Source organism: Cherax quadricarinatus, unplaced genomic scaffold (genome assembly GCF_038502225.1).
Source record: "Cherax quadricarinatus isolate ZL_2023a unplaced genomic scaffold, ASM3850222v1 Contig1793, whole genome shotgun sequence".
Classification (NCBI taxonomy): Eukaryota; Metazoa; Arthropoda; class Malacostraca; order Decapoda; family Parastacidae; genus Cherax; species Cherax quadricarinatus.
This window is the reverse complement of record NW_027196819.1, coordinates 28,631-42,698: the sequence shown is the minus strand read 5'-3', so window position 1 is coordinate 42,698 and position 14,068 is coordinate 28,631. Positions and strand designations below refer to the sequence as shown.

Here is a 14,068-nt window from a genome sequence, read left to right as displayed (position 1 = left end):
GACACAGAAACAAGAGGCCACAATTGGAAGTTGAAGACACAAATGAGTCAGAGAGATATTAGGAAGTATTTCTTCAGTCATAGAGTTGTCAGGCAGTGGAATAGCCTAGAAAATGACGTAGTGGAGGCAGGAACCATACACAGTTTTAAGACGAGGTTTGATAAAGCTCATGGAGCGGGGAGAGAGAGGGCCCAGTAGCAACCGGTGAAGAGGCGGGGCCAGGAGCTAAGACTCGACCCCTGCAACCACAAATAGGTGAGTACAAATAGGTGAGTACACACACACAATGACTACCAGCACGGATTCATGGAAGGCAAGGGTACAGGCAGCCTGATTTTTTTTTTTTTCCTTTGCTCGATTTCGTTGATTTTTTTACCAGAGACTTTAGGCATATTGAGCCTCATGTGGTGAAAGTTGCATCAAGATCGTCCAATAAATAAAGTTATAAAAAATAAAAATGTGAAAAATTGGACATGGCAACACTTATAGCAACGCAAGTCAATATTGGCAATCTCGAAATCATTGTTGATAATCACAAATGATAAAGTAATGCCAAATTGACCATCTAATGGATATAAATAATGCAATAACATGTTTTATGGTACCCAAAAAAAATATTATTATGTCTTGACTTTATTTAAAAAAAATTTTTTCCACTTCACATCAATTTATGCAAAATTGAAGGTATTATTACCCAAGACAACTCCATTACAAAGTCAAACAGGGTCCCCTGAATAACTTTTGTAAAATTCAGAATAATCGGTTCATAAATAATGGTTTAGGATCAGAAAAATACAAATAAATGCACTTTTGAAAAAAATCAACAAATACATTGAACATTACTATACAGTGGGTAAAAATACTCATAGTGCCTTTATACGTTTATTGAGAGTAGAACTGGTTATATAGACATTATTCCTGAAGTTCCATGAAGATCCCTTTGTCCTGAAGTTCTCTGGTGGCCGGCCAATCATAACAATCCATCCCAATCAATCTGAAAAGAAAGAAATGAATTCTCAAAATCCTATTCCCAGTGATTATTCCCAGTGATTATGTACAGATACATGTAATGGCACCCATATATGATATTTATACACATACCAATATAAAAATATACCAACAAAACACTAATAATTACGTACCTATGACTGGATGTAGGTGGACACATGATTATCTAATGTCCTCCAGGCAGCAGTGGAGGTAGTAGTTGTGGTAGTAGCAGCAGTGGAGGTAGTAGCAGCCGTGGTGGAGGTGGGCATATTTGCGGGGCTCCTATATTTTGTCTTCCTTGTTTCTGAACATGAAATATCCAATAGTTCAGTAGCAGTGAACAAGGACAGGTGTTGAGAGGAGGGTGGTGGTACTAGCATCGTGGCGGCGTCACCACGTGGTGGTACTAGCATCGTGGCGGCGTCACCACGTGGTGGTACTAGCATCGTGGCGGCGTCACCACGTGGTGGTACTGCCATCGTGGCGGCGTCACCACGTGGTGGTACTGCCATCGTGGCGGCGTCACCACGTGGTGGTACTAGCATCGTGGCGGCGTCACCAACCACAGCAGCTGCTGCTCACTTTGCTTGTATAGACCTTATCATTGCTTCTATGTTCCTTCTCCTCTTGCTGCTAATGTTCTTGGCAAACTGTTTCTTCTTTGCAGGCATTGTGTACCAAAAATGTATACAATGAAAGGCAAAAAGTAACGTCCCAAGGGTAGTCAGCTGTCAGACAAAGTGACACACCCTCTCTCTTCAGACTTTCAGTCGGCACTGACTTGATATGGTGTGAGCAGCTCCTTCTCACAGCTAACCTGATGGTTGCCAGTTACTATTTAGAAGATCTAGCTAAAAAATACACCAAAAAAAAAGGAAAAAAATACCTGTGATACTGTTTTATGAAGCGAGTCGCGCTGGAGCACGTGGTATTGTTATGACGTTAGCTGGGCCGCGCTGATGACGTAGTTACCATTGTTATAATTACGATAGCTTTATATGTAATTATCGTACAGAGACGAGGCGCACACCAAAATGTTGCCAGATCTTTGCTCTATTTTTCGGTAAGATTAACTCATTTTTCATATTTTTTCGATTTTTTGGTGTATTTAGGCTCAGACTCGGCGGCCGCAGGCCGCCGAGTCTATGGAGGCTCCAAGGGAAAATTTGGTAGGCCAGGTGAATTACCCTGGGAAAGTTCTTGTTCAACAGGATCAGCTGCAATATCGGAAGAGTAAGCATCAATCTCTGGGGCATCGTTAGGGTCAGGTATTGACTCATCAGGTTGAGGGGAGTTTCTTGAATGAGACAGCTGCGATCTTGAGTTGATCAACATATTAAATTACGTGGTTACTCTACTGTGGAGACTCTAATCTGTTAGAGGAAGATGGTGACACTTTTAATACACAAGCAACTACTAGTGGCCAGCAGGGGTAGCCATCTTACTTAAATTAGGCTCTGCATTTAAAAATATTCATGTTGATGAAGATAACATTTGATCAACATTGCAATAGAAATGACGTTAAATTAGGCTCTGCATCTCATGGCCAACTAGTGATAGGAACTGGATATTTTCCTCCGAGATATCAATATATATATAATCAATTCCTCTACATAGGATATTAAGCAAAAATATTCCAACAATTCTAGCGGGAGATTTTAATGCTCATCACCCTGCCCTCTTTAACTGTGGAGTTGGTAATCCACTGGGCGACTTGAAAGGAAAACAACTATTTAATATTATGACAGCCAGAAACTTGTCATTTCAAGGCCCATTCTTTAAATCGTATATTGGTCCTCATCCAGGGACACCAGATATAGTCCTGACAAACAGAGACTGTGACCTCTTACACTGTCGTATCTCTCCTTGTGGAAACGTAGGATCTGACCATATCCCTGTTTTAATACAACTACAGACTTCTCCATTTAGAATACCTGTACCTCCTAAACCCAATCTCAACACCCTAGGATTTGACCCCTTCAGGACATTTCTGGGTGACGAGGAAATTGTGTTGTTGGAAAAGCTACCTTCCACTGCAATTGACGACGCGATCAGGTCCCTTCACAATCGAATAATTGATGCTACTAATGCAACCTGTCAATTAGCTTCCACAAAGATCTACCAACAATATAAACCAACGAGGGAAATTAGAGACGCTTTGAGAAATTATCAAATAGAATGCCGAAGGCATCTTCAAACGCGGCAACCACCAGTAGCTACATTGCACAGATTGAGGCAAGAATTAATTAACATGATTAGTCATCACAAACGGGACTTATGGAAATTGCTAGTTCTCCAAGCTAATCAGTATAAACGTGAACCAGCAAAATTTTGGAGTACGATCCGACAACTTTTAGGGACAAAGCGCAAGGCTCCTGACTACCTAATTCATACCTTCACTGATGAGGATGATGAAGATGTTGAGATTAAACTTGATGATCCACAGGATCAGGCTAATTTGATGGGTGATGTATGGGAGAAAAATATCTTCCACAATAACAGTCGTCGATTTAACAATAATCACTATCAGTTGGTAAATGAATGGAGAGATGAGAACTTAGATGATCTACAACCACTACCTTCCATCGATGCATCAACTCTTGAAGATGCCCACCCGCTTACTAGACCTATTACATTACTCGAGATGAGTCAGGTTATTGGAAGAATGCGAAATAGAGCCCCTGGTCTCTCTGGAATAACAATGAAACAAAGTTCCTACCCAGAAATTGTAAACAGTCTTTGGTTAATATCTTTAATGCCATCTTGACCTCAGGACATTTTCCAGTGGTTTTTAAGACTGCTAGGATGATCTTTCTTGCTAAGCCCAATAAAGACATCCACCAACCTGGGAACTATAGACCTATATCTTTACTTGAAGTCACTGGAAAAGTTCTTGAGAAGATCATTTCCAACAGATTGAACTACTATATGGAGTTTAATCACCTTTTTACTGAAAAACAATTTGGCTTTAGAACACACAGAGGTACCAATCATGCAATAAATATTATTTTCGATATTGTAGCAAGTCTAAAACATCAGGGCAATCTTGCCCTAATTACCTCCAGAGATGTTCATAAAGCTTTTGATAGCTTATGGCATGATGGTCTTATATACAAACTTATTGATCTACCAGACCATAACTGGACCTTTCTCAGATTAATATATAACTTCTTAACTCAAAGAAAGATCATTCCCACCTTTCACAGCAGGTCGACAGAGCCTTTTATACCAACAGCTGGTGTCCCACAAGGTTCTTGTCTTAGTCCAATTCTATTCAACATTTATGTGAATAACCTTCCTCAACCAGAGTTTAATTATACAATTATAACGCAATTTGCAGATGATGTTATCCATGTCGTCTCATCAACTCCGGTAACAGGAAAATACAAGTATGAGAGTCATAGAAAAAATTAATATTGAACTTCGTCGAACATCTAATTGGGAAAAGAAATGGAGAATTACGACTAACCCTGACAAAGTCCTTGTTAGCACGATAGGATATTTTGCATCAACCATCGAAGATAAAGGGGGTATCTCCATCAGAGGTACACCAGTAGCCATTAGAAACCCTAACAAGATCTTGGGATATGAAATAGACAGGCTGCTCCACTCAACATCTCATGTAAATAAAAAGATCAACATAGCCAAAGCCGGTCTTAACAGTCTCTTTAGATTTAATCAAGCCCCTCCACATGTCAAAAAACATCTGTATAAAATAATAAGACCTATACTTGAATACCCATGTGTCCCAATGTCATTAACAACAAAGACCAACATGCTACGGTTGCAACGGGTCCAGAATAGAGCTCTCCGCTTCATTACGGGCACCAGGAGGAGAGACAGAGTTAAAATGGCAGATTTACATGTACAACAAGATATAACTGCCTTAAATGTACGCCTTGACACCCTGAAGAAGAAACAACTCTATGCAATGCAAGAACTCTACATGCCAGATAGAGAACATCCTCTCCAAGTTGAAAATACCACAGATCATATCATCAACACTCCTCCTCACAGGACTCAAAGAATGACTCTCCCACAGAGGGTCCGTCGTTTTATCCATAAAGACGATTACCATCGACCAATGATATTGAGCAACCTCCCTGCAAATGAAGATGATTGGGTAACACCAGAACCCTTCTATGTTTACTAAGAAAATCATCGCCCCCAATTAGGGAGACATCTTGTATAATATTCTACTGTTAAAATAATGCTACACTTACTATGGCGGGACACCACCTTGTAAGAAGCTGATGTGTCAAGTAATTCTTTATGTACTGGCCAGAAAATTATTGCCTTCATTGTCGTTAAAATATCCGTTGTGCAATCACAAAAAAAAAAAAAAAAAAAAAAATAAATAAAAAAAAAAAGCAATTGCAACTTGTATATTTACTACCAATTCAGAGTCATGTACTTATATATCTGTCATATCTATGTGACTCTGATGGGTTAGTATTATACCCCTTCAAGAATATTTTATTATTCCACATACACCTTTTAAATTACACCAAAGTGGTTGGGCCACTTACCTTTTATATCCTACCTCTCTCCCCCCTCCCAACCTTTTCCAAGATTTCTATCCTTACCCATCCTTCTTCCTTACCCATCTTACCAAAGCTCTGGTCGTAAGAAGAAGAAGAAGAAGGAACCACTTGCACCAACACGTTTCATCCGAGAACTTTTATGGGGCAAAAATCACACGCACATGTACCAGGGTGTGAGTTTTGCTTCATAGTCGGAGATGGTTCTCATAAGATTTGTCAAAATATATACAATTTTATACTTACAAATGTAAATATAACTAGTAATATGTATGCATGTAAATATACAGGTAGAGACATAGATACGCAATTAGAACAGTTTCTTGGTAGAAAGAATACAGATACTGTTAGTCTGAAGATAAAACACCTACCTGCAGTTCGTCGCACTACTGCTGCTTGTTCCTCTTCACATTATTTAATCTCGTTATTTGAGCTTAACTGAGATTTAATTAGGAAACAATCTAGGTTAAACGGTAAATAACGAATATATAATTCCATGTATTGTTTGCGATCGTTTAGAAACGGACATGTAAACACGCTAGAAAACAGTATGACTATCAAGAATGTAAATTTAAGTAGAAAGCACCGACAAATTCTACGCATACCACCCGCCGCATTTCACTACTCCATACCCACCTGTGCGTGGTAGTCAATAGATTACAGAGTTACATAATGGGTGCAGGGACTGGGCCCCAAAGTTTTGATAAATGAAAAAGTTACAAAGGTAATGAACTCCAGGTAGATCTGGTCACAATCATGACAAGTTACAAAGGAATTTACAGACAGAGGTACATAATGAGTCCAGGAACTGGGCCCCAAAGTTCTGACAGATAATGAAGTCACAAGTTACAAAAGTAATGAATCATGTAAGTAAATTTACTTACTTATGTTTATACGTGGTTACAATCATGAACAAACTATAAAGTAATGAGCAATATACACATCCACACCCGGTCACATCTGTAATGAGTTATCAGTGCAAATTGTTGGGTCACACACACACACACACACACACACACACACACACACACTGCAGGAGGACAAGAGAAGAATACGATGAGAGCAACAAAGCAATGATCGACGCACTAGCCGAGGTGGCCAGGAGAGCACACATGGGGGGAGCAAAGTTACTAGTTATGGGTGATTTCAATCACAAGGAGATTGACTGGGAAAACCTGGAGCCCCATGGGGGTCCCGAAACATGGAGAGCCAAGATGATGGATGTGGTACTGGAAAACCTCATGCATCAACATGTTAGAGACACTACCAGAGAGAGAGGAGAGGATGAACCAGCAAGACTGGACCTTGTATTCACCATGAGTAGTTCGGACATCGATGGTATCATGTATGAAAGGCCCCTGGGAGCTAGTGATCATGTGGTTCTGTGCTTCGACTACATAGTTGAGCTCCAAGTGGAGAGAGTAGCAGGAATAGGCTGGAAAAAACTAAACTACAAAAGGGGGAACTACTCAGGCATGAGGAACTTCCTTCAAGACATTCAGTGGGAGAGGGAACTGACAGGAAAACCAGTACAAGAAATGATGGACTATGTAGCAACAAAATGCAAGGAGGCAGAGGAGAGGTTTGTTCCCAAGGGAAACAGAAATAATGGGAAGAACAGAACGAGTCCTTGGTTCACCCAAAGGTGTAGGGAGGCAAAAACTAGGTGTACTAGAGAATGGAAAAGGTACAGAAGACAGAGAACTCAGGAAAATAAAGAAATCAGCCGAAGAGCCAGAAACGAATATGCACAGATAAGAAGGGAGGCTCAGAGACAATATGAAAATGACATAGCATTAAAAGTAAAGACTGACCCGAAGCTGTTGTACAGCCACATCAGGAGGAAAACAACAGTCAAGGACCAGGTAATCAGACTGAGGAAGGGTGATGGGGATTTCACAAGAAACGACCGAGAGGTATGTCAGGAGCTCAACACAAGATTTAAAGAGGTATTTTCAGTGGAAACCAGTAGGACTCCAAGAAATCAGAACAGCGGGGCACACCAGCAAGTGCTGGATGAGGTACATATAACCAAGGAGGAGGTGAAGAAGCTGCTATGCGAACTTGACACCTCAAAGGCGGTGGGACCAGACAACATCTCCCCATGGGTCCTTAAAGAGGGAGCAGAGATATTGTGTGAGCCATTAACAAAGATCTTCAACACATCATTTGAAACTGGGCAACTCCCTGAGGTATGGAAAATGGCAAATGTAGTCCCAATTTTTAAAAAGGGAGACAGACATGAGGCACTAAACTACAGACCTGTATCACTAACGTGTATAGTATGCAAGGTCATGGAGAAGATCATCAGGAGGAGAGTGGTGGGGCACCTGGAAAGAAACAAGTGAATAATTGACAACCAGCACGGTTTCAGGGAAGGAAAATCCTGTGTCACAAACCTACTAGAGTTTTATGACAAGGTGACAGAAGTAAGACAAGAGAGAGAGGGGTGGATCGACTGCATATTTTTGGACTGCAAGAAGGCATTCGACACAGTTCCTCACAAGAGGTTACTGCAAAAGCTAGAGGATCACAGGAAAGGCACTGCAATGGATCAGAGAATATCTGACAGGGAGGCAACAACGAGTCATGGTACGCGACGAGGTGTCAGAGTGGGCGCCTGTGACAAGCGGGGTTCCACAGGGGTCAGTCCTAGGACCTGTGCTGTTCTTGGTATATGTGAACGACATAACGGAAGGGATAGACTCAGAAGTGTCCTTGTTTGTAGATGATGCGAAGTTAATGAGAAGAATCAAATCGGATAAGGATCAGGCAGGACTACAAAGAGACCTGGACAGGCTACAAGCCTGGTCCAGCAACTGGCTCCTTGAATTTAACCCTGCCAAATGCAAAGTCATGAAGATTGGGGAAGGGCAAAGAAGACCGCAGACACAATATAGTTTAGATGGCCAAAGACTGCAAACCTCACTCAAGGAAAAAGATCTGGGGGTGAGTATAACACCGAGCATATCTCCTGAGGCGCACATCAATCAGATAACTGCTGCAGCATACGGGCGCCTCGCAAACCTACGGATAGCGTTCCGACACCTCAGTAAGGATTCGTTTAAGACTCTGTATACCATCTACGTCAGGCCCATACTGGAGTATGCAGCACCAGTTTGGAATCCACACCTAGTCAAGCACGTCAAGAAATTAGAGAAAGTGCAAAGGTTTGCAACAAGACTAGTCCCAGAGCTACGGGGATTGTCCTACGAAGAAAGGTTGAGGGAAATCGGCCTGACGACACTGGAGGACAGGAGGGTCAGGGGAGACATGATAACGACATATAAAATACTGCGCGGAATAGACAAGGTGGACAAAGACGGGATGTTCCAGAGATGGGACACAGACACAAGAGGTCACAATTGGAAGTTGAAGACTCAGATGAATCAAAGGGATGTTAGGAAGTATTTCTTCAGTCATAGAGTAGTCAGGCCGTGGAATAGCCTAGAAAGTGATGTAGTGGAGGCAGGAACCATACATAGTTTTAAGGTGAGGTATGATAGAGCTCATGGGGCAGGGAGAGAGAGGACCTAGTAGCAATCAGCGAAGAGGCGGGGCCAGGAGCTATGACTTAACCCCTGCAACCACAAATAGGTGAGTACAAATATGTGAGTACACACACACACACACTCACACAAATAGGTGAGTCCGCACACACACACACACACTCACAAACACACACACACACACAAATAGGTGAGTCCACACACACACACACACACAGACACACGAGCATAAATACACACATGAGCACACACACTCACGCATGTATGAGTACACAAATACATACGCAAACAACCACACACACACACACACACACACACACACACACACACACACACACACACACACACACACACACACACACACACACACACACACACACACACACACACACACACACACACACACACACACACACACACACACACACACGTGGTAATGCTCTATTTACAGGGTGCAAAGTCAGGGTATTTTTCCCGAATGGTCTGTAATATACACTGTGGATAAAATAATTTGACATATCTTCAACATTTCTGAGTGAGTTGTCTCTGAATTCATTAATTTTATCACACTCCAGTACATAATGACGCAGGGCGAGATATTTCGTTTTTCTACATCGGTGGTGGTGATTTAATTATCCTGCCAAAGATACTTGTAATCCAGCCGGAGCCGGGCGGTAGTGCCATCCAAGAGTTTGCTTGTCTTGTTGGATGCACCATAGACATGTGGCTCCTCCTGCATGATGGAATGATGGTAGATGGACTGACTTGTGTCAGTCTCACCAAGTCTTAAGCCAATAAAGTTCAAAGGAAGTTCTTTTCGTATTATTGTTCTCAAACTGCTAACTGACAACCCAAGATTGTAATCTACTCCCTCTTTGAATGCATACAGCTTAGCCAATTCATCAGTTCTACCATGCATCTGAAGACCAATGTGAGATGGAATCCACAGCATGTGCACACTGACTCCACTGTCCACAATCTTACCATACCTGTATCTGGCTTCTGACACAAGCATGCCACAATGTATACTTAACGAGTTGAGAGCATTTATAGATGACAAAGAATCAGTTACAATTAAAGTGTGGACGCATTTGAGTGCAAGGAGTATGGCAAACAGTTCTGTTTGAAGGGTAGAGGACGAGTTATTGATGAGCGTTTCAATTTCTTTATGAGATCCATCACTGTATAACAACAGCAGCACTATCAGTTGTGTAAGAGTGTGCTGTGTGACTAAGCTATCATTACAGCTGAAGGCATTATGTTTGGCTTCAAGGCGAATCTTTGGTTGTGATTGAAGAAGTATTTTGGGGGGAAATGGAGGGATGGTAGCTTGGAATGGGGTAATATCACATGGAGCGGAGAAGTGCCGCTGTTGCCTTACTTGACATAGATCATGTATCTGGTTCATGCGTAGGTAGGTTCCAATTTGTTCGATCCATCTGGTGGGATGTTCACGAGTGCTGAGGAAAGTTTGGAGGGCTTCTGTCCAGGGGTTTGAATAGGCTGCCTGAACATATTAACGCCAGTTAGGATATTTCTTTCAGTAACACGATCTTTGATTCTTGGAATATCAAGTTCTTTCCGGATATTTAAAATTTTGGCAGTACGAGAGCGTCCTAGAATGATCCTCATTGCTTCGTTCTGCAGCTTTTCCAGCTCTCCATCAAGCTTCCAGTCAGACACAAGAGCAAGTAGTGGCGCAGCTTAATCAACCAATCATCTAATATAAGCAAGATAGGCTATTTTCATCACTTGTCCAGTCTTTTTATTTTTTCCTCCTCTCTCTTAACCTGTCTTCTGATTTTCTTCCTATTCTCGTGGCATAATAATAGTTCACTAAATACCGATATTTCATCAGAAGTTTCCCCTCAAGTTAAATATAAATAGGAACTGAGTGTCACGGTAAAGTGCTAAATAGACAGTGAACTTTACCTTCACACCGTGTGGAGCTGCATGACTCCCATGGGTTTAGCGCTTCACGTCCAAATTATAATAAATCTGATGTGTTGACTGCTTACGTGAATTAGGTTGTCAGTTTATTTGTCCAGAACAACTGGACAGTATTACATCTTTTATATAAGTTAATAAATTGCGAAGTAATATATAACTTGGTGTAGTAGGATATATAATGTAGTTTAAATGTAGCGAAGGAAAGTTTCATGGTATATATTAAGTTAGCTACATAACTGAATTAATTGACAATATTTTAGTCGCGACTAAAATTTTATATAGGCCAATTCTTTTTTTTATTTATTTTTTGTTAAAGTTGTTTTCTCAAAACATTAACATTCATCTTGGGTATGATGACACAACATTCAGAACAAGTGTTTAGTGGCGCTACGTTTAGTGGGGTTTAGTGGGGCTACGTTTAGTGGCGCTACGTTTAGTGGGGCTAATGGAATTAAGTTTATTAGACTCAATAATAGACTTCTGAGTAAATTATCTCTGAACAGTCTTACTTGCTGCTATGACCACTCTCCATGTAATATGTATCTCTTTTTTTTATTATGAAGTGATTTCACGAATTTTAAGAACTTCAAGAAAAATGGATCAATCTATCAAGTAGCTTTAACATATTGTTTGACAAATATTTGAGAGAGAATGTTGGGAAACACCTTATGAGCATAGAAGAAAAATCTTGCTGAAATGCTATATAATTTGCATGTTCTTATTCGCTGTGTGATGATGTCGTGGACGATCTAGCGCGCTTATGACATAACAAAGATCAGAAGCGAATTATTACAAGTCTTCAACAACACTTGATAACTAGAGATAAATCTAAAAAATATTACGACGTCATTTCCACAGGGAAACACATATTGTTCTTCTAAACTATGAAAATCAGTTTTTCAGCCAATTGATTACAGGTAGCGTTTGGAAATATAATAAAAAACAACAAAGGTAAGCGTATTTGTACTTCCAGTTATGGTAGCCTAAAACAACAGTAAGATCGTTATTCCAGTTTGTAAAACATATACACACGTATATACATAGACATGAAATAACACACACACACACACACTAAAATATTTTTTTTCAACAAGTCGGTCGTCTCCCATCTAGGCAGAGTGACTCAAAAAGAAAGAAAATCCGCAAAAAGAAAATACTGTCATCATTCAACACTCATACATAACCACTGTCTTTGCAGAGGAGCTCAGATACGACAGTTCAGAAGTCCCTCCAAACTGTCAATATACCAACCCATCCTTTAAAGTGCAGGTATTTTACTTCCCATTTCCAGGACTCAAGTCTGGTTAACCGGTTTCCCTGAGTCCCTTCACAAAATATTACCCTGCTCACACTCCAACAGCTCGTCAGGTCCTAAAAACCATTCGTCTCCATTCACTCCTATCTAACATGCTCATACATGGGTGCTGGAAATCCAAGCCCCTTGCCAACAAAACCTCCTTTACCGCCTCCCTCCAACCTCTTCGAGGTAGACCCCTACCCCGCCTTCCTTTCCCTACAGATTTATATGCTCCCCAAGTAATTTCACTTTGGTCCATTATCTCTAAATGACCAAACCACCTCAACAACCCCTCTTCAGCCCTCTGACTAACACTTTTATTAACTCCACACCTTCTCCTAATTTCCACACTCCGAATTCTCTGCGTAATATTTACACCACACATTGCCCTTAGAGCTTAGACAAAACATCTCCACTGCCTCCAGCCGCCCTTTCGTACATTCCCTTCTTTGCCTCCATGGATAACGTTTTTTGTCTCTACAGATACCTCAAAGCAGCACTCACCTTTTTTCCTTCATCATTTCCATTTTTAACCTCATCCTTCACAAACCCATCCGCTGACAAGTCAACTCCCAAATATTTGAAAACATTTACTTCAAATACTCCCTCTCTCCAGTATGATATCCAATTTTTCTTTATCTAAATCGTTTGATACCCTCATCACCTTATTCTTATCTATATTCACTTTCAACTTTCTACCATTGCATATCCTCCCAAAGACGTCCACTAACCTTTGCAATTTTTCTTTAGAATCTCCCATAAGCACAGTATCATCAGCAAAAAAGTAACTGTGTCAACTCCCATTTTGTATTTGATTCCCCATAATTTAATCCCACCCCACTCCCGAACACCCTAGCATTTACTTCTTTTACAACCTTATCTCTAAATATATTAAACAACCATGGTGACATTACACATCCCTGTGTAAGACCTACTTTTACCGGGAAGTAGTCTCCCTCTCCTCTACACACACTAACCTGAGCCTCACTATCCTCATAAAAACTCTTTACAGCATTTAGTAACTTACCACCTATTCCATAAACTTGCAACATCTGCCACATTGCTCCCCTATCCACTCTATCATATGCCTTTTCTAAATCCATAAATGCAATAAAAACTTCCCTACCCTTATCTAAATACTGTTCACATATATGCTTCAATGTCAACACTTGATCTACACATCCCCTACCCACTCTAAAACCTCCTTGCTCATCTGCAATCCTACATTCTGTCTTACCTCTAATTCTTTTAATAATAACCCTACCATACACTTTTCCTGTTATACTCAGTAAACTTATTCCTCTATAATTTTTACTATCTTTTTTGTCCCCCTTCCCTTTATATATATATATATATATATATATATATATATATATATATATATATATATATATATATATATATATATATATATATATATATATATATATATATATATATATATATATATATATATATATATATAAATGAATGCACAACACAAAGTGGGAGTTGTCACAGTTGCTCTTTGCTGATGCCACTGTGCTTTTGGGAGACTCTGAAGAGAAGTTGCGGAGGTTGGTGGATGAGTTTGGTATAGCATGTAAAACAAGAAAATGAAAAGTGGATACAGGAAACAGTAAGGTGATGAGAATGACAAAGAAAATTAGGTGACGAAAGACTGGATATCAGATTGAAGGGAGAGAGTATGGATGAGGTGAATGTATTCAGATATTTAGGAGTGTATGTGTCAGCAGATGGGTCTATGAAGGATGAGGTGAATCATAGAATTGATGAGGGGA

At 40.4% G+C, this 14,068-nt stretch overlaps 1 long non-coding RNA gene across 1 annotated transcript; it reads right to left on the bottom strand.

Annotated features, from left to right (window-relative positions):
• Window positions 1-869: 869 nt before the first annotated feature.
• Window positions 870-1,753, bottom strand: LOC138851719 (uncharacterized). Its single transcript, XR_011391365.1, has 2 exons — window positions 1,143-1,753; window positions 870-994 (listed from the first exon to the last, which is right to left on the bottom strand). It is a non-coding gene; the product is annotated as an uncharacterized lncRNA (long non-coding RNA).
• Between the last annotated feature and the right edge of the window lie 12,315 nt (window positions 1,754-14,068).